This window comes from Xiphias gladius, chromosome 24 (genome assembly GCF_016859285.1).
Source record: "Xiphias gladius isolate SHS-SW01 ecotype Sanya breed wild chromosome 24, ASM1685928v1, whole genome shotgun sequence".
Taxonomy (NCBI): domain Eukaryota; kingdom Metazoa; phylum Chordata; class Actinopteri; order Istiophoriformes; family Xiphiidae; genus Xiphias; species Xiphias gladius.
The window spans coordinates 14,019,412-14,045,235 of NC_053423.1; the positions used below are offsets into that span (position 1 = coordinate 14,019,412).

Here is a 25,824-nt window from a genome sequence, read left to right on the forward strand (position 1 = left end):
GTTTCTGTTGCCCTCTTGCTGTTGCCTTTGTCTGTTTTTCTGTCTGCCTTTGACTTCGTCTTCACACACTGGCTTCTCTCAGCTTCACTCTGTTTACACTGTCTGTGTCTCTTGTGTCTTTGAGTCACTATGCATCTCTTTCTTTCACCATGTTTCTCTAAATTTTTCCTTTCTATCTGTCTTTCATTCATTCTGTTCTGTCTTTCTCCTCTTCTTTCCATAGCCTTCATGAAGGATATGCCACTGTGTGTTTATTCAATGTTTCGGCTCGCCCTAGATACTGTAGTTCGCCTGTCTGTATCTAGCCAGTAGTAGGTGCTGAGGAATGTAACCTTTTCAGCCAATTTCCTCATGTGGACTTTGAGCAGGTGTGTGTGTGGGTCTTGACCTTTGTCAAGCACATCCCATTGCTCGATGGAATGTGGTAGATTTGGCTCTGCATTGTTTTGCAGACCTGATGCAGGTTGCAGTTTTTCTACTGCTGATGGACTAAAATGGCTTTATTGTAATTGTGCAACCTTCCTCCTCTCTACCTCATCCACTCTCCCTCTTTCTCTTTTCCTTCCCTCCCACCTTCCCTCTTTCTTTCCCCTCCCTTTTTCTCTCCTTCCTTCCTGACTGCCACCTTTCTCTCTTTACGAGCGTAATAGAGTCATATTGAAAAGGTATTATAAAAGCTCTTTGAGAATCAACCAGTGTGCCTCTGCAATCATATGACTTAATTACAGTGTATCCACACTGACACACACACACAAACACACTCACAGCTACATTTAACACACATTTTATCTCTATCTGTATTTGTCGTTGTGTGTATTACCAGCTTGTGTGTGCGCGGAGAGTTTCTCTTTGTGTGTGTTTTTGTGTGAGCAAGCCCAGAGCACCATGTGATGATGTAATGAGACACTGAGCAGAACAAACTGTGGAATCCCCTAAACGCTCACACACACACTCACTCACTCACTCACTCACTCACTCACTCACTCACTCACTCACTCACTCACTCACTCACTGCGTGTGCGCACTTGCTCAGACACCCGCGTACTGAGGTTGTTGTACTGAGAGTGAATGAAGCATATAGGAAAGTCCCTCAAGTCAAACACTAAGTTTTCTCTTCATTGGATTTACTGCAATAAATTGTTGTATTAGCTCCCCTCTGCGCTCTAGCCTTCTCTCTCTCTCTCTCTCTCTCTCTCTCTCTCTCTCTCTCTCTTACGCTTTGCTTTATATCTGGGTGTGTTTCTCCCCAGCACCATAAGTCTGAATGACAGCAGTGTCAGCTTTATGATCACACTGTTTATGCTCAAAGAGAGTGTGTATGTGTGTGGAGACTTTATGACTATAACTAGGATTACCTCACTTACCAAGCAACAGTCTGAGCAACAGACAGTGTATAAAGGCACGGTGGATAGAAGGTGTGCCCTGCAGATACGGGGAGGTGAAGGACAGTGAGGGTGGGGAGAGACAGATGGAGGAAGGGAGGGAGGGAAGAAAGTGGCAAGATGGACAAGCATGTTATGGAAAGGGAGTGAATGGAGAGAGAGGAGGATGAAAGGGGCGGGAGAGGAAGGGAGATATTTATGGTGAGAGGGAGAGGGAAAAGAAAAAAATTTAGACTAGAGCTCAGTGGGTGGAGATAAAAAAGAGGGAGTAAAAGAGGAAAAGATGAGAGGATGACATCATCAATATACCTGGTAAATGACTTGAAATATTGGACATTATCATTTATAAAAGTAATATCTTTCTGGTGAATATTAATGGCGCTAATTATGTCTGATTTAATTTAGTATGCGTTATCGTGTTGAGAGTAGATGGAGAAAAAGAGAAAGACAAATTGAAGAGAGGCATGAGTGTCATGTCGGTTGCAAGTAAGCAAGAACTGGATAGAGAGAGGGGGTGGCTGAAGAAAGAGAAGGACAGAGGAAATGGAAAGAGGGATAGAAAAAGACAGGATTTTTCAGGACCATAATACTTTCATGCAGAGATTGAGAGAAAGTATGTGGGGGTGTACATAATGTTTATGAACTATCCCAGGGAGGAAGACAAACAGAATGTACGCACGCACACACACACACACACACACACAACACACACACACACACACACAAACATTGATACACAGCGATGTTCTCACTCACACATGCCCACAAACTAAGAGCTCATGGCAGCAAGCCATAACGACCTTCCTTCAGCCAGCGCCCATAGTAATGATGTCATCCTCTCTCTCACACACACCACCACTCTGTCTCTCTCTCATACACACATAGAAACCAATGCATTGTACATATTAGGAATTGAGTTTTTCACAGCACTCACCGGATCTTGCAACACAACCATGCAATATCCTTTGAAAAACAAGGGAATAACATCATGAGAACATCTTCACAGAAAGGTCTTACAAGGTCACTTTTATAATTAACGTCACGCAGAGTGAATATGGGGTCAAATAGCTGCGATGTATACATATGCTTTAAATTATGTATATACATACGCACCTAATTAGGCCTTTTTCACAGCATACATTTTGACTTGTCATTGTAGGAAAAGCACAGGTGTTGCTTATGTACGTCGTGACAGTGTAACAGCGAGCCAGCCTGTACAATACCAGGACCCTGAAAATGAAGCAGCTAAATGGAATTCAGTCATCGTTCATTTTGTTATTTAAAGTTGTGCTTTTCCTGCAGTGACATGTCAGAAGGTCTTCCATGAGAAGGGCCTTTTTGTAGCTTCACATACTCACATAAAGATGTAAGAGATGCATGTTTTTTGTGACATTTCTGTGCATGGGTCTGTGTGGAAGGTACATTAAAAACGCTTGACATTAAGCTTTTGTAGTATAATGATGAAAAACATAAATTTACCAGCACCATTTGGGATTGCTAGATAAAGTATATATATATATATGGATGGGCGATTTCATTCTAAGCTGCTGTATATAAGCTGGCAAGTGCGTGGTGTATTTCTGTCCCTTATTCCAAGACTGCTGACATAGTCACCATGTTTTAGCCAGGCATGCCATATATTAATTTCAGGACAGTTTGGGCTCTGAGTTGTAGTATATATATTTTAGAAAATATTGCATTACTGCAGAAAGGCATGTTGTTACAATTCATATCCAGAGGGTCAACGAGGTTAAAATGAAAGAGAGACCCATTGATCAAACACATAAATATAATACACCTGGATGCACATAAATGTAAATACACGTTGAACCTGCATTTCAAAAGGCCATTTGGAAATGCAGACAACGAATGAAATGTGATGACATTTTGACAAGTCACAGTAGGAAAAGCACAGGTGTAAATAATAATCTGGGTGGATGAGCTCCATTTAGTTGCTTCACTTTCAGGTTCCTGGTACTGTGCATGCTGCCTTACTGTCGCACACATTGCTGGGACACTCGCATAGAACGGAGCCATTGTTAATGTTTTTAGTAACACCTGTGCTTTTCATACTAGTAACAAGTCCAAATGTCTGCTGTGAAAAGAGCCTATTATGCACGCTTGTTCACTGGCATGTCTTAATGAGGCTCATAAATGGAATGAAACCATGATTAATTTTATGAATTACAGCTGTGCTTTTCCTGCCGTAACAAGTCAAAATGTCTTCTGTGGTAAAAGGTCTAAGGTCCAAACATATTTAGTTTTTCTTAGTGCATTTATTGTAACTGCTGAGCATCCTCACACACAAACATGTACATCTGAATATACCCTAAGTACACACCCATGCACATACATACCTCTGAGCTTACCCTGTGTGGCAGAGCTGTTCTGTAATTTCAAATAGCACAATGTATTTTCTGTCAGTGATGCCAAACTACACACCGCGCACACACACGCAAGCACACACACACACGCAAGCACACACACACACACACACAATCACACACACAATCACACACACAATCACACAATCACACAATCACACATAGCAGGAAAAGCATGCTCAGTATCAGCCAGTGTAAGGGCCCGAATGAAAATGAGTGTGTGAGAATACGTGTGTGAACATCTGTGTGTGTGTGCGTGTGTGCATGTGTGTGCGTGTACACACAGCTCCCCATGTAAATGTGGCAGAGTTTTCAAAAACAGCAGGGTTATAAATAGATGTGGCTCAGTGTGTAACTGCTGAAAAGAACCCACACTCTTAAAGGAATATGATACCCATTAATCTGCCTCTGTTCATCTGCATTCAACATTAACAGCAAAGTGCTTTTTTTGCTGGCTTGTTCTTATCTGTCCCTCCCTCTGCCTCATTTTATTTCTCTCTCTAGCTTCATCTTTTCTTCTCTCTCTTGAATTTCCCCTCTTCACCCAGTGTTTAAAGTACCTTGTTTTCTGATTGAAGTGACAGGTTTTTCTTCCCACTGTTGTTGCTTCTTTTGTTTGCATATTCATTTCTTTTATTCATTAACACACAGGCACCAACTTCAACTTGTATAAAATTCCCTCCTGAAGCCTTGTGAAAACCTACTTAAGTACGTTTAAGTATTTTGACAAACTAGCTAGAGCTGCTTCTTCTTAGTGTTATTGTATTTGTGCAGTACTTATGCTGTATTAACAACATCAACATAGTAGTTTTCATCACAGTTGCTAATGCCCTGTCAGTTAACCAGTTGAGTGTGGAACTGTGTATAAAACACCCTTCAAGTGCTCATTTGACAAGTGTATTCAGTATGCAATAGGGCATATGGAGTAAACTGACTCAGAGGGCCACAGTATTGTTGTACCCACAAGGGTGGGGTGTGGAGGGTGGGTGGTAAAGGAGAGAGGAAAGTCGGAAAGTCAAATGAGGAAGAGCAAGACGCATAGAGCCTACAGCTAGAGTAAGACACAGAGTGACAGCGTTTGAATGGCAACAATGAAAAGGCGGCAAGGGAGGCGAGACAATTCTATGGTCTGAGAAGAGAAAGACAGAGAGAAAGAGAAAATGCAGACGGGTGAAAGAACTGAAGGGAAACAGAGTTAACAAAGCATGCAAGAATGCAAGGATATATTTTCCCCAGACCAAGCGGCCTCAGTAACAACCACAGCAAATAATGACTCCGAATTTATCAGCCATTCAGATTGGTGATAAAACCGTGTACAGCACACATTTTTACGCTGCCGACTAAGACTCATCTTCTAGGCTTTGAGAAGAAATACAGTGATCTTAGGTTTGTTTGTGAATTTTCTGCCGAGGCAAAGATGCAGAAAAAGAGTAACATTTGTTAGCTGTCTGGAGCAGCCAGGTTTTCTATTGTAATGCTATTAATTCTATAATGTTTCGCTGAAGAATATTATTTTTAACTAAATTGATTCCAAATACTAAAATAACATATTGTGTTGATATAGAGCCTTCTTGCTGACATACAGTATTATTTTTTCTTAATGAATTATAATCCCAGTAAAAAGTTTGATATGTAAACCTGCGGTAAATTATCTTTTGACCAATTGGGTGTGGCATGAAAAGCTCTAAATATAACACTGACATATTCTCATCTTCTAGAGTTGTTATTGTGAATGTGTTATTATATACACATCCAGAGTCAGTTGATAATTCTCTGCGGGTTTTCCAATACCAGTGACACCTTTCACATAACACACAGTAATTTGATCCATTGATAATATAAAATTATTGATTAGAGCAGCTTTAATTGATGTTTTAATGATATGGTAAAAAGGTTAAATTACATCATAGTTTGAGGTTTGAGCTTTTATCTGCTTCACTTTTTGTTAAATGTACATATGACAGTATTGTAAACTTATTTTGCAAACATATCTGACTGGCATCAGACTTTCAGTTATTCTCCAATCACATTTGTTCAGTAGAGTTTATCTTTTTCCTTCCTTTTATGCCATCATTTTTTTCTGTCTGACTCAGCCTCTTTCTCTCCCTTCATCTGTCTGTCTGAGTTTCTAGTGTATCATTACTTTGGTTCAGAGGAGGGTAGCACAGAGCTAGTCTCACAGCAGGGTGTACTAGTGTGCGTGTGCGTGTGTGTGTGTGTGTGTGTGTGTGTGTGTGTGTGTGTGTGTGTGTGTGTGTGTGTGTGTGTGTGTGTGTGTGTGTGTGTGTGTGTGTGTGTGTGTCCCACCAGTATTGGTAGCGGTGTCTCAGGAGTGCTGCATTAGTCTTTGAAGATCTTAGAATGAAAGAGAGAGAGAGACACACACTGTTCCTTTTTCTTTATCATACTCAGTATCATCTCTGTTTCTTCATTTCTTCTTTTGTGTTCCGTCTCTCTTTTATTCATTCTCTACATTATCACCCCAACCTCCTCTGCCACTGCATTTTTTTCCTTTCTGTCTCTCTTTTTTTTTTTTTTTATCTTTCTCGGGTTCAAAGACACTCTGTTTTCATTCTACAGCGGTGCAGTTTGTTTGAGTCTGGGTTCAACTATTTTTGATATTCTCACTTCCTGCAAAGGAAAGCGAGTTGGATTATCATCCATGTTACTAAATACTCATTGATAAAATGTGACCCACCACACAACCAGTAACCTTAATTTACATTTATATGACATACATATGTAAAAGGAAAAGAAGAAAGAGCGTAACTCACCTGAAGAAGATATTGCTCTTTCACTAAAGGACAAATCACTCTTGCATTAACCTGTGACCTTCCCTTATGAGGTGGTCAGTCTAATCACAAGGCTGCACTCCTGCCCCATTTATAAACCGGGCCACAACCAGAGAGAGATTTCATACTATTACCTACTGGATTTTTAATTGTTCTCATTTAATTTGTTAATATGTAATATCTCAGTAGAAATATAAAAACCCAACCTAGGCAGTAAGAAGTTTTTTTTTTTTTTTAAATAAATTGAGCTATGCAGTGACTACCTGAGGCATACCAATTCAGACTTATCATAAATTATACACATAACATTTTCTCAGCAGTAGTACAAAATTATGGTTTTTATTTGAGCCGAATATTACTAATCCTCAAATCACTATTATCCTCATTAAAAGCAGCTTTCTTGTTTCTCTGTTCTTCAGAGACACAAAATATGATGGAGAACAGCATTTCTGTTGTAATCTGTTTGGAAAACAACCACAGTCAGTGTGTGTTTACATTGTCAGTGTTAAGGCCTCCAGCTTTGGGTAGTGCCCTTGGTCACATTATATCTGGACTCAAAATCCGTCCTCAAGAGGCAAAAGTAATACAGGTGAAGCTTGACTAAAGGCATGGGGAGATGATGATAGAACAGATGTTTGTGATTATGATACTTAGACTGATGTTTTTTATTTTTTTATTTTTTTAATAAAAAGTCCTTAAAAATATCACTGTTTTGTAGCCCTTTGAGCTCCTGTTTAGTCATTGTCAGTTCCTGTGAGCCTTTCAGACTCCTCATTCTGCTTGAAGACCGCTTAAGAGCCTGATAAGTTTCAGCTGCTCATGTGACATCAGAGCAGGCCGAGCCACGATTGTTTTTTGTGACGTGATGGTAACATTGTGTCTCTCTGCTTCTCAGTGGGTGGTCGGTGTAGTATGTGTGAGATTGGTAAACCGATAGGGCGCGTGTGCGAGGTTGAACAGACTATCTCCTTACAAGTCGGTCGATGCTGTACTACCTAGAAAGAGAAAAAAGATGCACTTGAAAACTTTGTTCTCTCCTCGTTCTTTTTCACCTTGATTTTACCAAAGCGCAACCCGCAGAGCAACTCTGTGCCCTGCCTGGTGAAAATACAGACATGGATATCTGCAGATTACATCCTACCCTGCCATCAGTTCAGAGACAAAAAAAGCTCTGTAAAATACAGTGTATGTCTTGAATTACACAATGTATTGCATGTGGATGCATTCATAGTATGTATAGTATATACTGCATGTACATATTTACATGATACATATATATATGCATATATGGAGATGGATATTTTCCATGTGACCTATTATTATTGTTGCTTACTTATTTGTTATTACAATAATTCATGTTTTGTCAATTTGTGTCTTTCATTGTTTCGAACTGTGTCTCAAATTTACTTTTGCGACATTGGCTCATACTCATTCATGCAAATAAAGCAAATTTGAATTTGAGAGAGTGAGAAAAAGAGACTGGAGGGAAAAAAACGGGGAAATCAGCAGCCAAAAATACCTAAAGAAATATGACGAATGAATCTTTCCTGTTCAATGCTTTGAAAAATACAAATTGTCACACTGTAAATAATCACTGTTCTAATGCCAGATGTATAAGACTGGCCAACCTTGTTTCAGGATTAGAAGAAGTAATTACTGAGCAGCGTCTGCCACTTAGAATGCCAGAATGTTGTCACGTGTTTAGCTACTAGTGCGTCTGTGTGTCTACTTGTGGAAAGCAATCTGCTCATCTGATTGATTATCTGTAAAGCAGTAGGGTATGGGGACATCTATATGTACTACAGTACATGTAACACGTGTCTGTGCATGAGACTTCATGTTGGGTGTTGTGTGTGCGTTTGTGTGTGAGACATGCTGACCCGTCCATCCCATGAGTTGCAAGACTGAGATCACACACAAAGAAACACACGCGAACACACGAACGGAGCAAGGTCCAATTGTCTAGTTGCCGGGCAATGAGCTCACAGCATAACTGACCACAACGACCCGTCTCTCCATCAATCGGCTACAGAGTGCTCTGCTCTAGTGATGATGTCATCACACACTCACATGCAGTCACCCTCAGAGAGACCACACGCACCACACTTAGCGCATCCTCTTTGTTTTGACCTTGGATTGCTCGTATATATATGTGTGTGTGTGTGTGTGTGTGTGTGTGTGTGTGTGTGTGTGTGTGTGTGTGTGTGTGTGTGTGTGTGTGTGTGTGTGTGTGTGTGTGTGTGTGTGTGTGTGTGTGTCATAGGCCACTTTTGGGGACAAATTTCAGACTAAAGAGCAGTTAATTTGGGACAGCTTGTCCAATTGGGGACAAAAGCCACTTACCAAATTGGGAATCTGCCTCTGATCGGGTATATAAAACACACATACATTGTGTGGATTACACACTCATGCACACACACCTTGTTGCACAGACTAGATATTCCTCAGAAAGTTCGATTCAAGTTTCTTTAAACTGTAATTTTACTCTGAAGGGTTGTCTGAGTGTATTTTTTATGATTTATTACCTTCTGAGATGCTCTGCAGCACACTCATGTGGTTACATACCGTCGCACATTAAAGAGTCCCAGTTCAACTGATCATGCTCTGTAAGCCCCTGAGTAACATCGCTGCAACGGTTGGGCAGCAAGTCGTTTATAATGTCTCATTTGGAAGAACAAAACAAACCGCAGAATATATATATTATATATTTGTAAACCTCTCTTTAACAAATTTGTGTTGGTGATACATCTTCACTGTACAGCTGCAGCTAACACTGCCACAGTGCACATGGGGTGTGTGTCTGTGTCTGTGTCTGTGTGTGTGTGTGTGTGTGTGTGTGTGTGTGTGTGTGTGTGTGTGTGTGTGTGTGTGTGTGTGTGTGTGTGTGTTTGAGAGAGAGAGAGATTGTGGCATTTAAAATTTAACAACACACATTTACAGTACTTGCATTTTTTTCACTCAGACTCTCCATGACCAACCTGGAGTGTGCTGAAAACTGTAAGTGCGTCTTTCCTCTTGTTTTGCATTGTTTAGATAATGCAAAAAGGCCAAAATATCTGAAGAGATGAAGAATTTTCATTATATTAATTTAATTGATATTTAAATTTAAGAGACTTCATAGAGTCATAGAGCATTTGATGAGGCTGACATTGAAAATTCTATTTTTACACACGCAAACACAAACAAATATGAAGTGTATTCATTGGAAATTACACCATCCTATATGTACACATGGGCACAGATACCCGCACTCTTGTGAAACTAATTACTTCAAGATGACACACACACCAACGTCGACTCATGCACACATTCCCCAGGTCCAGCTGTGTCTCTGCCAGGCTCCAGGGCAGGGGGCCAGCACAGTGAGGTTAAGAGAGTGGCAAGAACGCTAACTGGCAAATCAGTGGCCAATTAAAAACGTTCAGCACCATGTGTGTATGTGTGTGTTTGAGTGTCCTTGTTTGACTGCCAAAGAGAGGGTTGGCACAGAAAGCACGCTTCCTATTCTCTCAGCATGCCCTCTTAACGCGCAAGCTTACACACTAACACACACACCCACACACACACACCCTTGGATTTGTCTTACCCCATTGTCTTTATTTGGGACAAATGAATGCCTGTCCTTTCTCTTTGTTTGTGTGCGCAAGCGTTTATGGATGTGCGCCTGTGCTCCACCCACAAGTGAAGTTGTATAACCTTACAAAGTAAAGTTCAAACAGGACACAGCACCCTGTCTACATTATTATGACAGGAGACACTGTCTTGAATATAGAACTAGAGTGTGCTCGTGGGTGCTGAAAGAGTGGTGGTGTGTCTGTGAATAACGAAACAACTGAAAACAGAAAGCAAAAGAAACCATGAAAACAACAGTTACCTCCTAGAGCTTATTAGTCAAATTATTCAAGCATTACGGTCCAGACAGAGGAGTAAATGTTTTGTCAATTAGTTGTCCCCTTATTGTCTTTTTATTGATAATGACCCATGACTACAACCTGATCCCACCAACAGCTGGCTGATTGAGTCATGGTGTTCCAACTTTTATCCATATTATTGCATAGTACACAAGCATCCATTGGCTCCATGCAATTTAAATACACCCACCGTGAAAATGGCGAAGATTAGGTCAGTCCTCATTTAACAGACTGGGCGAGAACTATGACCTCCTTTAGTAAAAAAAAAAAAAGTACCACTGAGCTGTAGATGGCTGTCAGCCATCTTGTAGTAGCATCATTCCTTGTTATGGTGATTTTAAATTTCAAATATCCCTGATTGTCACTTGCTTGAGATTTAGATTAGAGGGTTACTAACCAGAGAATGGCTATAAATGGTGTTTGATTGTAAAGAGTTGGGAACTGGGGGATGGATGAGAGGGAGTATTGTAAACCTGGAAATGCTGACCTTTTTCATGTTTGTCTTTGCTGCATGATTTGTATTTGCTTCCTGGCTTGTGATCTCTCTTTCTTCTTTCCCTTCTTCCAACAGTATATTATAAAATTGGATATAAAAAATAGTTCAGGTCAGTAACAGGAATTTTTCTCATGGCACTGAAGCTAACACAGCTGCCACGTACACACTTCCCTAACAAAAGAGTGTGGAGTGGTGGATGAAGTATGGCGATAAGTAAAGGACACTGGTCTTTCCAGACATGTGTGCTCCCAAGATAACATTCCTTCCTGCTATAAGCACCTTGAACCTTCAGAGGGTTAATTCTCACTTCTCACTTGTGGTATGGCAAATAGTTTGTAGTCTAGGAAAATGGGGTTGTGGTTGAAGAAGGCATTTCCCTTACATTACAGTGATGGTCAGTCACTCGGGCTTTTCTCACCCTCTCTCTCACACACACACACACACACACACACACACACACACACACACACACACACACACACACACACACACACACACACACACACACACCTTCACTCATGTACAGATACAAAAAGACAAACTGCATTCTTCTGTCTAAACCAACCAAACAGCTGTCAGGCACTACGTCAGCTCCAGAAGCATTGTGTCTATGTACGTGTGTTCCTGGTAATGTAATTGTCTGTCATATTTGTGACAAGCAATGACTTGTGTACTACAGCAAGTGTAACTGGTCTTAGCATGGGGAGCGGAAAGAGAAACCGAATGCCTTAGGCATTATGTTCCCACACATCCCTTTGTACAGAACAAAAATATTTATAAATACACAAATATTAAGTGCTGACATTTACATTTAGAAGTTATCTATTAACAGGATTTGTAGGTCATGTTTTTTATCATCTATGCCCAGTTCTAACCCTTAACCTTATATTTATCCAGCAAGAGTTTGACATTCAATACTGTATTTTTCCCTGTAACTGAGTTACAGTGGGGAATTCAAACTTCAGAAGCATTTTTGGGTAAATCTTTTGCTGATGTTAGCCTTTGAACCCGGTACTTGTGGTTCTTCAGTCTACAGCCATTTTAAAAAAAGACTGCACTGTTAGGCAAGACTTGTATAGTAGGCAAAGGATTTGGCAACAGCCACGGTGATTGTGGGTGGACTAGATTTTTTTTTTTCTTTTCTTTTTTTTTTTTTTTGGATACACTTGGCGAAGATAGAATGCAGGCACTTAAACAGATGAAGTGTCGGTTAGTGGATAAAAGTATTCATGGTGTAATCATGCCAGCATGTAGTCAAGTACAGAGAAACAATCACACAGAGAACACTTGTTAGACATGTTGAATATCACAGCCTTTTGATCTAGATCACTACACAGAGCCACACAACACACATGAATGACCAAACGTTACGAACCCATTCACCCACTGTGACGGGATACAACAGCAGGACATGAACACAAAAGACGGCTGCTTTGTTCTTTTTCAAGTGTGTAAACCACTCATTCAGTCACATGAACACTGGCTCCAACACTCAGCAAAATGCAAAATGCCCCGAGCAAGACACCAAGCCCCTACCTTTTAAATCATTGTAAGTTACTCTTGATGACAGTGTCAGGTAGAGGCCTCGAAAGGCAAAAGAAAGCTTCTTGATCCCTGTGTTTTCACTGAATGAGGTAGACTCACAACACATGCACACATAGGTGTTTGGTCGTTTACGTACTTGTACTGTAGCTCTGAACATGCTCTGACTTGTTTGTTGGGAGGTTGAGTGTACATGCTGTAAGTTACTGTAGACAAAAGCATCTCCTAAATGATTGTAATGCAATGTAATGTTGGTATATTACAGACACACACACACACACACACACACACACACACACACACACACACACACACACACAGAGTTCTTTCCTGGAGCTGTCTGCTCCACTGTGCTTTGCAATTCAATCATCCATTCACTTAATGTGGTTTACACTGAACCATTCATGACTAATTTAGCCTGCCTGATTTCTGGATTGGACATGATGGATTGAGACAAAGTAACTTTAGTTGTGTGTGGGTGTACACTGAAGAGTAGTGTGTGTTGTGGGAGAGAAGCATATAATCAGGTTGAAAAGCATTTATATTGCATTTATGAGCATTTAAAGTCACATCAGATTTACTGTACCATCTCTTCATAAACAATCAAATTGCTCCACGTAAGTATTGCTGTAGGACTGGTTGTAAATTTTAAACCTGAGTATCTACTGTGTTTCTGTACTTCTGATTCTTTACAACATTGTCATCGTGATAGCTTTGGTCTTTGCATTATATTTTAAAATGTCTGCCAAACCAGCAATTTAGAAATGAAACTGGGTGCCTCTTTACTTCCAGAGTTTTAAGGGCTTCTGAACTCCGCCTAAACTAAGCATTCACTTTCATTGCTATTATAGTACATGATGTGGGTCAGATTAATATTCTCAATCTGATAATATTGTCACCAGTTCAATGTTTTCTGATTTTGTACAGAGACTTTTGTTTTTCTTGGAATTTTGGAAGGGTCTTATGGCAACATATTACATTTGAGTGTGTAATTTATTATATATGAAATTAATTAGTAATTTTTAGAGGAATCACTTGATGGATGGATGGATGGATGGATGGAAACTGAAGTGTATTGCATTTCCCCATTTAGATGATACACAAACATCTTGAAATAAGGTTTTGAAACACCAATTGCTTTAAATCTTTCATTATAAAACTCAAGTGTAAGGGCAGTGTATTTGAATTTAACATTTGTAAAGACTATCTGATATCGTAGTATTTTCCATAAAAGAAGAGTTAGAGTAGAGTTTAGGAATGAGTCCTCCTCTCTGCTCTGTCCTCCCTCTCACCATCCTCCTCCTCCCTTTCCACTGACATTTTTCAGCTTTCCATACTCCCTGCTGTGCCTCGCTGGCTGAGCCAGTGTTGTGCTCCCAGTGAGTTTCTATCTGCCTCTTCTCTGCCACCATCTGTTTCTCTCTCTGTTTCTCTGCCTCCCTATAGCCTCTCTCTTCCTCTCTGTCCTTTTATTTTTTCCATCTGTCTTCTTTTAAGACTTTCATGATGCATACCCATCACAACTATTGATTCTCCGTCTCCCAAATATCTTACAAACCACTGTTGCCATTCCAAACCCGACATTGTTCCGCTGATTTCCAGATATAACTTCTGCTCTTCTGCCCTCACTGTCTATTAGTCATATCATCCCAGCACCAGAGTCAGTCATCAACTCCCTGTCAGTCTGCTTAAGCCGAAATAAACAGATGTTTCACACTCCGCCACACCTCCCTATTTTCCTTCTGTCACACACGCCTCGCAAACACACTTAGACACACGTGCACAGACACACGTGCACACACGCGCACACACACACACACACACACACACACACACACACACACACACACACACACACACACACACACACACACACACACACACACACACACACACACACACACGTCTCCTATATCCCATAACATCCCCATCATTCCACCACAATCTGCCTAATTAGTCCCTCAGAGTGTGTGCACACTGTCGACAATCAGCTGGTCTGTCTCTTACGCCGATGTGTGGGTGTCTGCTTAAGTCAGCTTGTTGCGCATTTGATGTTTTTAAAGAAGTACTGGAGTTTGTTTTTTTTTCTTGTGAATTGGACAGGTCCTGTTTATAATGATGACCTTCGTTTGCTTTGCAGATTTTTTAAAACTATGAAACACTTTACAGACAAGAGCAAATAAAATTTACAGAATGAAAAGATACACAGAGAAATTATCAAAAAAAAGACCAAGGTTTAAAGCATGAACACTGAACAGGGAGATTGTTAAAAATATATGCACAATATACTGCCCATCTTTCATTGGTCTTTCAGAAAATATTTCCAAAATTTGTCCCCTTGCGTACTTGAGCTGTGCTTTGAGCTTTTTTGTAGAAATTCCATACTCATTTGTTTATTTATTTGTGTAGTAAGCTGCACGTCTCTCTTTTGTCTCTTTATGTCAATATAATTCACTTACTCAGATGAACCATATTTGTCATCAATAGCCATCACTGAAGTGCTTTTGTTGTGCTTCACCGTGAGATCTGTAGAAATCAGGGCCTACAGAGAATCAGAGACTGTTAGAAGGTGAAAGACTAATGTTTTGCATGTTACCCGTTTGCAGCCACAGCTCTATTTGAAGAAAAATGTGTAGTTTTTTTGTAGTTTGGGCTTGTGGATCAAAGCTGGGTTATGTGTTGCTTTGGGCTGAAACCTATGATGCATCCTCAGTTGTGTGTCCAACTCCCTTGTGCTATGTGCACTTCCTGCTTATGGTCACACCATCGTGTCTACCAACGTATTCTCCCATATTGTGTGTAGTATCTGTAGTATGATTTGGAGTGAACATGAACGTTACAGCCGGTATTTCTGAGGAGGATTAAGAAGTCCTTTCCCTAGTTTAGTTTTAACTTTTGTTGTTTTCATCCACCAGGGAGTGCTGAGTCCCTGAGTCAACACACTGCATTCTGGGATAGTCTGGAACCCTCTCCATGGGCTGTACCACCTGCTGACAAACCAGGGGGGTCTGGAGGAGTTGTGTTGAATGAGGTGAGAATATTCCTGTTCTTCCTGTTAACATGTGCTGTGTCTATATCGTGGCATTCATTTAAATAAATTACATTTTTTCTGCTGTGTAAGCTGGTTTTCCGAATACATGGAGATCATGTTTTTAGTTGAGCTTGAATTGAGGTTGTGCCTGATAAGCTAGAAGACAGTGGTTCACTGCTTACTGCTGAATCATTTCTGACAAACTGCTACCATGTTGCTGTTCCAAACTAAAAGCTGTTAGTCTGACTGCTATGTTTAATCTGATGTTATTAGTTCTGACATCAAGGACTTTCTGGCCCTGTGTTTTCCTCATAGCCTCGAGCCTTGTTTTCCTGATAAACCTGTCACCCTGGTCACAGCACAGATGCATGTTAAGTGCATTTGCTATTAATGTGAGTGAAGTGGTAGCTTATCACATGCACAGCTCCAAGTGGATGAACCAAGGTTTCCCCTTTCAGTTGCTTTGAACCACAGCACATCACAAGTGTAGCTTGGTTCAGATTAGTGGTTTACTCTTATAAACCTCATTGTCTTTCACGTGATTTAAAAAGAGTTGACCACACAGTATGGTGGATGACTTATTCATTTAACAGCTCTTTCGAACCTCCGTAGAAAAGAAAAATGGGAAGAAAGATAAGAAGGCATCATTCAGTTACTGAAATGAAGCCAGTGGGCCTCGGCTAACTGCGGTAACTAAGTTTGTTTCCTGCCCACACTGGGATTGGAGGAGAAGTGTTTTTCGGGTAAGGAAAAGCTAGTCTGCTTAGTGACAACGTGTTTGTTTATGAGGCTACATCTGAACTCTCCATTGGTGCTGCAATTTATTTTCATGCATAACACCTTCAGGAGCCAGTCAGTGAGATGTCTTCCTGCAAAAATGGAAGCCTTATTGGCTGTGCTGAGAGTGCGAAAAACACCCTATAAATAATGTCCCTGTAGGCCTGAATGTATACTAGTTTATGGCTTTGTTTATATTTATTGCTCATATGCGTGATTGGGTATCTGATTTTTATGCATGTTCATTGATTAATTTCTCTACAAAAAATTACCAGAGAACCACAAACTACAACTTCTTCGATTCTTCTCTTTTCCTCTGAGTTACTCGCAGCACATGCAGTCTTTTTTGTTGTAGTATTGATCCCCGGTGGAGAAATTCTCTTTTCGCTTTCTCCCCATCCACAGGGAAGTAAGATCGCAGGGTCAGCTGCAGAATAGCACCTTTGGAGCTGCTGGCGATTATCTTGCTCTCAGACATTTCAGCAAAGCAAACGCATGAGGTCAAGAATTTGAACTCAGGCCCTCTCTTTGATGGATAGACTCTCTACTCACTATAAGGGATTTTTCCAGTGAGTCATGAAAAGTCATTATAAACAGACATTTAAGCAAAGTCTTTCAAGTTCTCTCCCCCTTATTGCCTAGCATGTTTGAAGATGAGTGTTACTTTCCAGTTGCATCTTACACTATCTGACCTCCACCGGGAGGCTGCACACAGAGTGGAAGATTAATGTGTTAATTTACTAGAGTGTCAGGATATTAATTGGCAGGTTAAATCTCAAGGCAGAACTGATCTGCCCGGCTGTTAGCTAATACTATGCATCACGAACTAATTGAGACATTTGATTATTGCACATTACAGGCATCAACGGTGCAGACATTAAAACGTAATGCTGGACAGCCCTCACTGTTCTGAACAACAACCTTAGCTGACAATCTAGGAATCACTGCTAAAAATTCATCTGCTTAATTGTTTCTTTGCATGAATGAGTGATGCAATCTAGATAACAGTAGTGTGGTTTTCAGATATTTTACAAATCATTAAACGCAAATATTAAGGTTCATTTCATGGGTGAAATCAAATCTGAAGCTTCATGGAAGTCTTTTGAGATTCAGATGTGTTAAAAAGGGATAAGTAATTCATATTTAAACACTGTTCTTAACCAGTTTTTAAGAGAAAAATTGAAGAGTATAACTACCCCATACTTTGTGATAACCAGTTTTAAATGTGTTGAAAGAGTTTCCCACAGTATGTCTGCGCTTTGGGGAGTGTTGCTCCCTGTTGTTCTGTTGCCTCAACGTTTGGTGCCTCGCAACGGGAGAAGCAAGCCTACTCTGGTCCCCCTCTTTATCTGCCCGTCTGTTGCTGTCTCACACAAACATGCTTGTTTAAATGTACAAAAAAAAATGTGCACAGGCATGTACACACTCACAGGGAGCACTCTCATTTACCCCACAGGGAGCAGACAGTTAGAAGAGTGCTGCAGTTTGACTGCTGGAATCTCTTTCTATCTGTTGTATGCTCTTCTCTCTCTTTCTTCTTTGTCTTCATCTCTCGCTTGCCTTCGCTCTTTCGCTCCTTCTGTGATCGGCTTCTCAGTTCATCCCAGTTCATTCCCCTTAGCTTCATTAGCGTGACATTTTGATCAAAACCATTTTGCCAAAGTGTATGTTTGACCCGAAAGGGAGACTTCAGTGTCTTTCAAATTAATCATACTTTATTGGCATAACCATATGTAAAATATTGGCCAAGCATGTTGCACAAGGTTAACATAACTATAATAAGTCAGAAAACGTCTCTCTTTTTTTTCTGATTCTGTCTCTTTCGCACTGCTGATTGAATTGTGAGTCTGTACTTAACTCCTTCACACTATCATCCTCTTTCTTGTTGAATCCAAAGAGTAAAAAGTGTGAGTGTTTGTGTGTATGTGGGTGAGAAAGAGAGTAAAAGAGAGAGAGAGTGAGAAAGTCTGTGCTATTCTTGGCTGGTTGGGGAAGTCTTGGCTCCCTGGCGTATGGGAAAAGTGCTCTTGGCAAGTCTTGAACCGAGGCATTCCATTATGCCGTCCTCTTGAAACACGCACACACACAGACAGACACACAAACTTGTTTTTGTCACTTAGGAGGACATTGAAATGACTTACATTTAGTCCCTGGACACTTAACCATAAATACTACATGCAAAACCTAACCCGTACATTAACCAAAAACCAAGACCTTACCCTGAAATTTAATGGTTCACCTGGTATGAGCAGGATCCACAACATGAGTAATACACACACACACACACACACACACACCAAAGTGGGTATAGCTCACATTGTATGTGCTTATGTAGTTACAAACTGCTAGGTTTTTGCTGCTTTTTTCATTCTCTCTCTCTCTCTCTGTTGTTCTCTCACACACATACGCCCACACAGACCTGTATGCACACAAACATCCACATGTTTTTGGACACACACACACACACACTCCGCACGATATCCTCGAATGAATTGCCTAAGTAGTGGGAGGTTGTCCGCATGACAGCTAATAGATCTTTAATGTTTCTTTCTCAATGTCCCTTATTCTCTCCCTTCTCTCTCTCTCTTTCAATCTCTCTCTCTCTCTTTGTAACTTGCTGCAGTGACATCACTGCCTCTATCCATCTTCTTTCTGCTTCTCCTTCCTTTAACATACCTTTATCCTGCTCTCCCTCTCCTCCTCCTCCCCTTGTCCTTCTTTCCTCTCCTCTTCTCACTCTCACTCCCTCCTTTTTCCCTCACACATCTCTCCTCTCCGTTTCTCTCTTCCACTGCGAATGCTTACATAACCACTGTCAAACTATAAACACGCACAGTGTCAGTGGTGTTCAAAAAAATTGGGGTTTGGTGTTGAAACCGGGTCAGGGTCAAAGGGCTGTAAGGATACATGTAACCACCCTCAAGACAACTGTGTGTCTGACTGTGTGCCAAATCCTCTGAAACATGGTATTTTTTTTTTTCAATCTACAAGACAGCTGCATGCATGCAGAAGAATTTTGCACACAAATAAGTCTTTTTTTGGTAACAGCACACACACACACACACACACACACACACACACACACACACACACACACACACACACGCATAAAGCGGTTGCTGGCCTTTCCTTAGTTTGAAAAGGCCCACCCAGAAAATGTCACTGAGATGGAATTTCCTTTCATCTGTGTTTGTGTGCACAATTTGTGTGCGTGCGTGTGTGTGTGTGTGTGTGTGTGTGTGTGTGTGTGTGTGTGTGTGTGTGCATGTGTGCATGTGTGTGCGCGCACATTTAAAAAAAAAAACTACAGAAAATAATGATGTTGAAAGAAAGTGAGTGATTAGTTGGAAAAGTGAGGCAAGCAGTGAGAAGCCTGTGTGGTCAGTCAGTTTCCTTCTAGTCTCTCTCTCTCTCTCTCTCTCTCTGCAAAGTCTTAAGCAGTTGGATCATGGGAAGTGTGAGTGTATACTTGAACAGTATTCTCCATATATAAACTGGTTTGTTAACTCAGGAGAGGTAGGAAACTGAATAGTTAACCACAAACATAAACCATGGTCCAGCTGGTTTTAGTTTTGTATAATATGTTATTGGAATTTTATATTCTCAAGTATTAACTGTTGATATCAATTTCAAACAACCAGTATTTGTTGCCTGTAAAAGATATCATATTAAAAATAGATAACCCCCCCAAATTACAGCATTATTGTCCAAAAGTTACACAGATAACCCTGTGTCTGTGTGTATGCCAATATGAAGGCTTTTTCCCCATTAGTCATTGTGTGTTTGAGTGTCTTTTTTTATGAAACATCCCATGGGGTCCTAATTGCCTCCTATTATTTTATGTGTTTCCTTGTTCTCAGACTTGTCTTGAGAAGTACACACATTTTACCCTCTGGCTGTATGCACTGGGTCTATATTTTAGTTATTCATTAAGCAAAAATATTAACAAGGCAGATTGATGTCTTAATTTTCTTTTATTTGGTGCAGTATTTCCAGCTGGTCACCGACTTGCAACATAAAACATTGTCCCTTTTGTTCACAGCACACACAGAACATGCCTCACTCTGTAGAAATAGCTCAATTGACGGGAGCCATTTTCCCTTCTGGGAGCCTGACAGCAATCAACATGGCTATTCAACATGATTATGTGCGTCTGACTTTACACAATAGCATGAATGGACATGCATATGGTTTTGTGTACTCTAGCAAAGTTAATTGTTGTGTTCACATGCAGCTTTTGTGTCTCAGGAGGAGGCGCTGCAGGGCAGCTTTCAGATACCTGTGGAGTGTGTTATGATTGTGTGTGTGTGTGTGTGTGTGTGTGTGTGTGTGTGTGTGTGTGTGTGTGTGTGTGTGTGTGTGTGTGTGTGTGCCTGGTTGTGGCATTTGTTTGGATGATGGGGTAGTTCTGTATGGCTCCGGTGTGTACTGCATGTGTGTCCTGTTAAGTCTCAGGGGTGTTGGATGTGTGTCTGGATAGAGCAGAGGGCTTTGATGAAATTGTGTGAGTCTGTGTGCTGAACTAGTTCTGCTGCCTGTCTGACATTTTTGACTGTGTGCCTTTGGAAAGGTGGAACACATTATTCACAGACAAGGACACATGCTGAGCAGTCGCCCACCTCTCCTTTACTCACACAATACGTGCTGCAATGCCCATTCATGCCAAGTATTGCCAGTCTGACTCCCTATGCCCGTTACAGCGGGGCGGTTCACATTCGGTGCACACAACAGTATGTTTTTCTGTCCTAGATGTGGACACATGCAGGCACCATCACATTAAAAAAAACGTGTTTGTGTGAGTACTTTTTCTCCCATTCTGATGTGCGAGAGAAAATAAAGTGTGTTTGCTGACAAGTAAATCAAGCAGCATTAGTGTACTATAGTGTGTGTGTGTGTGTGTGTGTGTGCGTGTGTGTGTGTGTGTGTGTGTGTGTGTGTGTGTGTGTGTGCGTGTGTGCGTGTGTGTGTGTGTGTGTGTGTACAGCTTGTCTCCACACGCGTTCTGTTTAGCACTGTGCTCCCTGTAGCCCTTCAGAGTCACACATCCCACACCAGTCAGCCTGTCCTCAACCTGACTTCAGCTTAGAAATGATCACACTCGAGTCATCTGAGTCTGGTTGCCTGCTCACATTTCTCACCACGTCCCGTCTACATGAAAAGATCATGGGAGCACAAAGATGAGGTATGAGGATTTGCTTTAAATTAGCATTACAAATGGACTTTTTATGTGAATAGTGGGGAAGGAAACCTATCTAAAAGAGCAATATGATATATCAGTAACTGATACTGTATGGAGTGTATGTTGTGTTGTGTGTATATATAATATGGCTTCATTTTAAGATATTATTTTTAAAATGTGGGGCATATTTTGTTATTTAAGGCCATGAGGTGCAGAATTTGATAAAAAAGAACAACTTTGGTGTCTGCGGGTGGTAGTGTGAAGAAATCCACTGGTAAACTACTGTTAATTTTCCACCCGGCAGATCTGACCTGACGACAAATAGATGATTAATGGGCTAAAAGTACATGAATTCAATTCATTAGATTAAATGAAAAATTTGCTGACACTTTATAGACCAAATGATTAAGCGATTCATTGATAAAGTCATCAGAATCATCAGTAATGAATATAATCGTACGTTGCAGCAAGCTAGCTAGTTAAACTAGCTAAAAGCGACTGGGATTGGTTAACTTTTCTGCAGACAAAAATGTACACCATTATATGATGCAAAAGATTCTAAATCACATTAAAAAAATCAACATCTAGTGGTTTTAAATATCAAGTTCAAGTTCAAGTTTAACTTTATTATCCAAAAATTAAATCACTCATCTCCAAAATGTCAAATAGCTGTAAAAAAAACAATGACGGTCCAATTTTGAGATTCCAATCTGCTTTGTTTTTTTTTTTTCCATTTTCCCATGCTTAGAATTACTGGTGAAAAGGCAGACGAAGGCATTAAAGTGTCTGTGCAAGTGGACGAGCCACATTTTGTGAACTCTTATCATATCTGGCATCATAGTCTGGGCTCTGTAAAAGCTTTTGGAGAAATATTTCTGTTCTTAGATGCTAATTGAGCTGCCGTGGTTCGTAGTAAAAATACTCTTAAAAATTTTCCATATTCCAATTTTTAAAGTGAGTGACATTCTCTTGTAATGCATGTTAGGTTCTCATGTAGAAGGAACAAACAAAGGAGTGATATTTGTGTGGTTAGAATAATTGGAAGGATGGTGAAATGATGAATGGAGATTGAATTACATGTGTGTGTCCCTTTCCTCTCACTCCTCTTTTCTGGCTTTTACTTTTCTCTTTTCCCTTTTTCTCTCGTCAGTGGGCTCTTTTATTAATTTTAGCTTTCATTTATCTCTTTTCTCTCTCCAACTGCCTTCCCTCTCGCATTCTTCTTTTACTCTCCTTTATGCAGTAATACAGATTCTCTGAGCAGGATTATATATTGTCTTTGAAATAATATGTTCGTTTTTATGTCTGCATTTGCCATTGAATGTGTGTGATGGACTTTTTCCTCCATATTTGTGTGTCTGAATGTCTGTGATGGCTGCTTTTATTGTGCGTGCGTGTGTGTGTGTGTTGGTGTGTTTGGGTGTGTGCGTATAGATGCTTTTGTACTTGTGTGAAAATGAAAGAGTCAGAGCATCGGTTCACGTTTTTCTGTGTGTGCGCGCGCATGTGCACGGCAGCATGAATGTTTGCATATTTACGCATTTGTGCGTCTGTATGTGTGTGTGTACTCAGTAGGATTATAGAGCAATAGAAGAGCTTAACAGTGATTTGCCCATCCATTCCAGTCCCTCCCTAATCCTGCACACAAACACGCATGCTTCCTCGTGTGTGTGTGCGTGCGTGCGTGCGTGCGTGCGTGCCTGCGTGCGTGCGTGTGTGCCTGTGTGTGCGTGTGTGCGTGTGTGCGTGTGTGTGTGTGTGTGTGTGTGTGACTAGCAAGGATCTAATAGTTTGTGTGGATTAGTTGGTTTGTGAATGGGATGTGGCTTGGGCTGAAGTAGCACACTACACTGCCAGCAAGTTAGTGCAGCCTGGCAGAGGGTTTGTGAGAGAGACAGAGAGATGAAGGGGTATGGAAAAAAAGTATTTGTAGAGCGTGCAAACGACCAGTTCAGAGGGCACTGTTAACATGATTATGTAATGATTACTTAAAGGTCACGAATGATAGATTATGAAGAGAACATTGGTATGATATGATTAAGATGCTGTAATAAGGGTGTGCCTTCATAAAGCCAGCCTTGCAATGATCATTTGTGTGTGTGTGTGTGTGTGTGTGTGTGTGTGTGTGTGTGTGTGTGTGTTTGGTATGTAACCATTAGATTGCTCTGCACCTGCCGTCTCGCAAGCTCCTGCACACCCGCAAACACTCACAGTCACACGTACACACGGAGACAGATGGAAAGACGTGGATAAACAAGAGAGCTGATACTTTCGTCGACAGAGACAAAGGGGGGATAGATGGGTAAAGAGAATGTAGGAAGGCGAGGGTTGCAGTTGTCGTAACGGCAGCATGTGTGAAGTTTGCGTGGGTGACTGAGAGAGCGTGAAAGTCGGTGTGTGTGTGTGTGTGTGTGTGTGTGTACAGTGTGTATTTGTGTGTGTCTGTGAAGTCAGTGATATGTATATGGGTGTGTGTGTATATATAGAAGCTTTTCATCAGTTTCCTTAGTGACTGGCTGTGACTGAGACTGTTCTCTGCTCTGCAGAAAGACAAGAAATGAAAGATGGAGAGAGAGTAGAGCAGTATTTGCTGTGGAAAATTTCAGTGCACTTAACATTTAATTGATTCTTATTACCTGGTGATTATTGAAGGAGTTTTGATGTTATGAGTCAGTTGTAATGAAGCATCTATTGCCTATATATTGGATTTAAACTTTCACTTTGGTCAGTCCTGAATAATTCTAATAGGCAAGTCACATCTGACTATGAAGACATTACAAAAGAGAAAATTACAGGTTTTGTTTTAATTTATTTCTACTGTCAGTAAGCATAATGATTTGTTCCTAGTACAAGTTAAAAAAGTGTTATTCTCGATATCCAGCTGTCTAAAATAGCTAAGGGACCATTGCAGTTTCATGTTATGCATCTAAAATCCATCAGTCATGAAGAAAAGATATAAATTGTGAGGAGGTGACAGGTTTATAAAGAGATTTTTAAGCTCAGGGACAATAAAACAGATTTTTGCAGACGGCGTGACATCCTATTTTAGCAAGTTATGATCAAGTGGTGATATTTTAGACATTTACTGATGGTCTCCAGTTATTACTAACGTCCAAACAAAATAGGTTTCTTGTTCGACATGGTTAGGCAGTCGGGAAAATCTGAAAAAAAAATTATATTTATGTGGGTCTAGGGTTTGGGGTTGGAGGTGGAGAGCAGAGTTTTGTGTGTTTTCAGAAATGATCAACAGGCCTTCACATGTAACGGCCTTAGCCAGAAGGAGAAAGTTTCAGATGGAGAGACAGACAAGCTGAATAAAGACGGAAACGTTAGCGGGAGAACTGAAATCACCATTTTAAAAGCTGTAATCTCTCATAACTGATTCTCTCCTTTTTCTTCTTTTTGTGCTTGTTCTCCATCCCCATTCTCTCTCTCTCTCTCTCTCTCTCTCTCTCTCTCTCTCTCTCTCTCTCTCTCTCTCTCTCTCTCTGGCTATCTGACAAAATAGATAGTGCCGGAGCCATACAGAATTGTGCGTTGAGTCACTTTACATCTGTGTCTGTGTCCTTGTCACTCTGTCTGTCTACCTCCTGGTCTTTTACTTAAGGCTATAACTTTTTTCATTTAGATAATTTTCTTTCATAAGGCATTAGTGATGATAAAGATGCAGCAGCAGTTTGTCTATAACTTACAAAAGTACACCCAACCCCCCCTAAAATTATGTTCAAAATGATTTTTTTTAAACGAATGCAAGGTTTAGTTTCATAACAGGAAGGACATTTTTTCGATTAGCAGGCACTTTTCATAGCTATAGAAAAAAAGGGACCATATCTTTAACATTAACAACTACAACCAATAACAAGCCAAAAACACAGCAGCACCTACAGAAAGTCTGACTGCACAAACAAGAAGTCCAAGAAGAGGAACATCATAGTAAAGCTACACTATTTGACTGACAAATTATATTGAAAATCATTGTAAAAACATCATAGCTCTGAGTGCCTACAACCGAAAAACGCCTTCCAAAATAAAATAAGAAAGAGCACAAAATTTTTTACAGATTACCACTTTACAGTCCTCTTACCCAGCCAAGCCTCTCTGGGTACAATTTGTATGTTCTTTTAGTCCTTTGAATCACATTAAAAACAAACTTTGAAATGTATCCTGCCTTGCAATGGTTAAAGAGTCCACGAATATCCAAAGTTTAACACAGGATTGATATCGAGCTGACAGGAAGACCAACCAACACAAACAGGATGTGTTTTTAGTGTATGTTTAGATCCACTGAGTCTAATGGGAATAATTACAGTTTTTCATGTGTGTGTATGTG

At 40.4% G+C, this 25,824-nt stretch overlaps 1 protein-coding gene across 1 annotated transcript in view; it reads left to right on the top strand.

The window, feature by feature from the left end:
* atxn1a (ataxin 1a) overlaps positions 1–25,824 on the top strand; it is an 86,600-nt gene that overhangs the window by 45,583 nt on the left and 15,193 nt on the right. Inside the window, exon 3 of the mRNA XM_040122082.1 lies at positions 15,423–15,538. The gene's annotated coding sequence lies outside the window, so the exon portion shown is untranslated. The remainder of the gene's footprint in view (positions 1–15,422; positions 15,539–25,824) is intronic.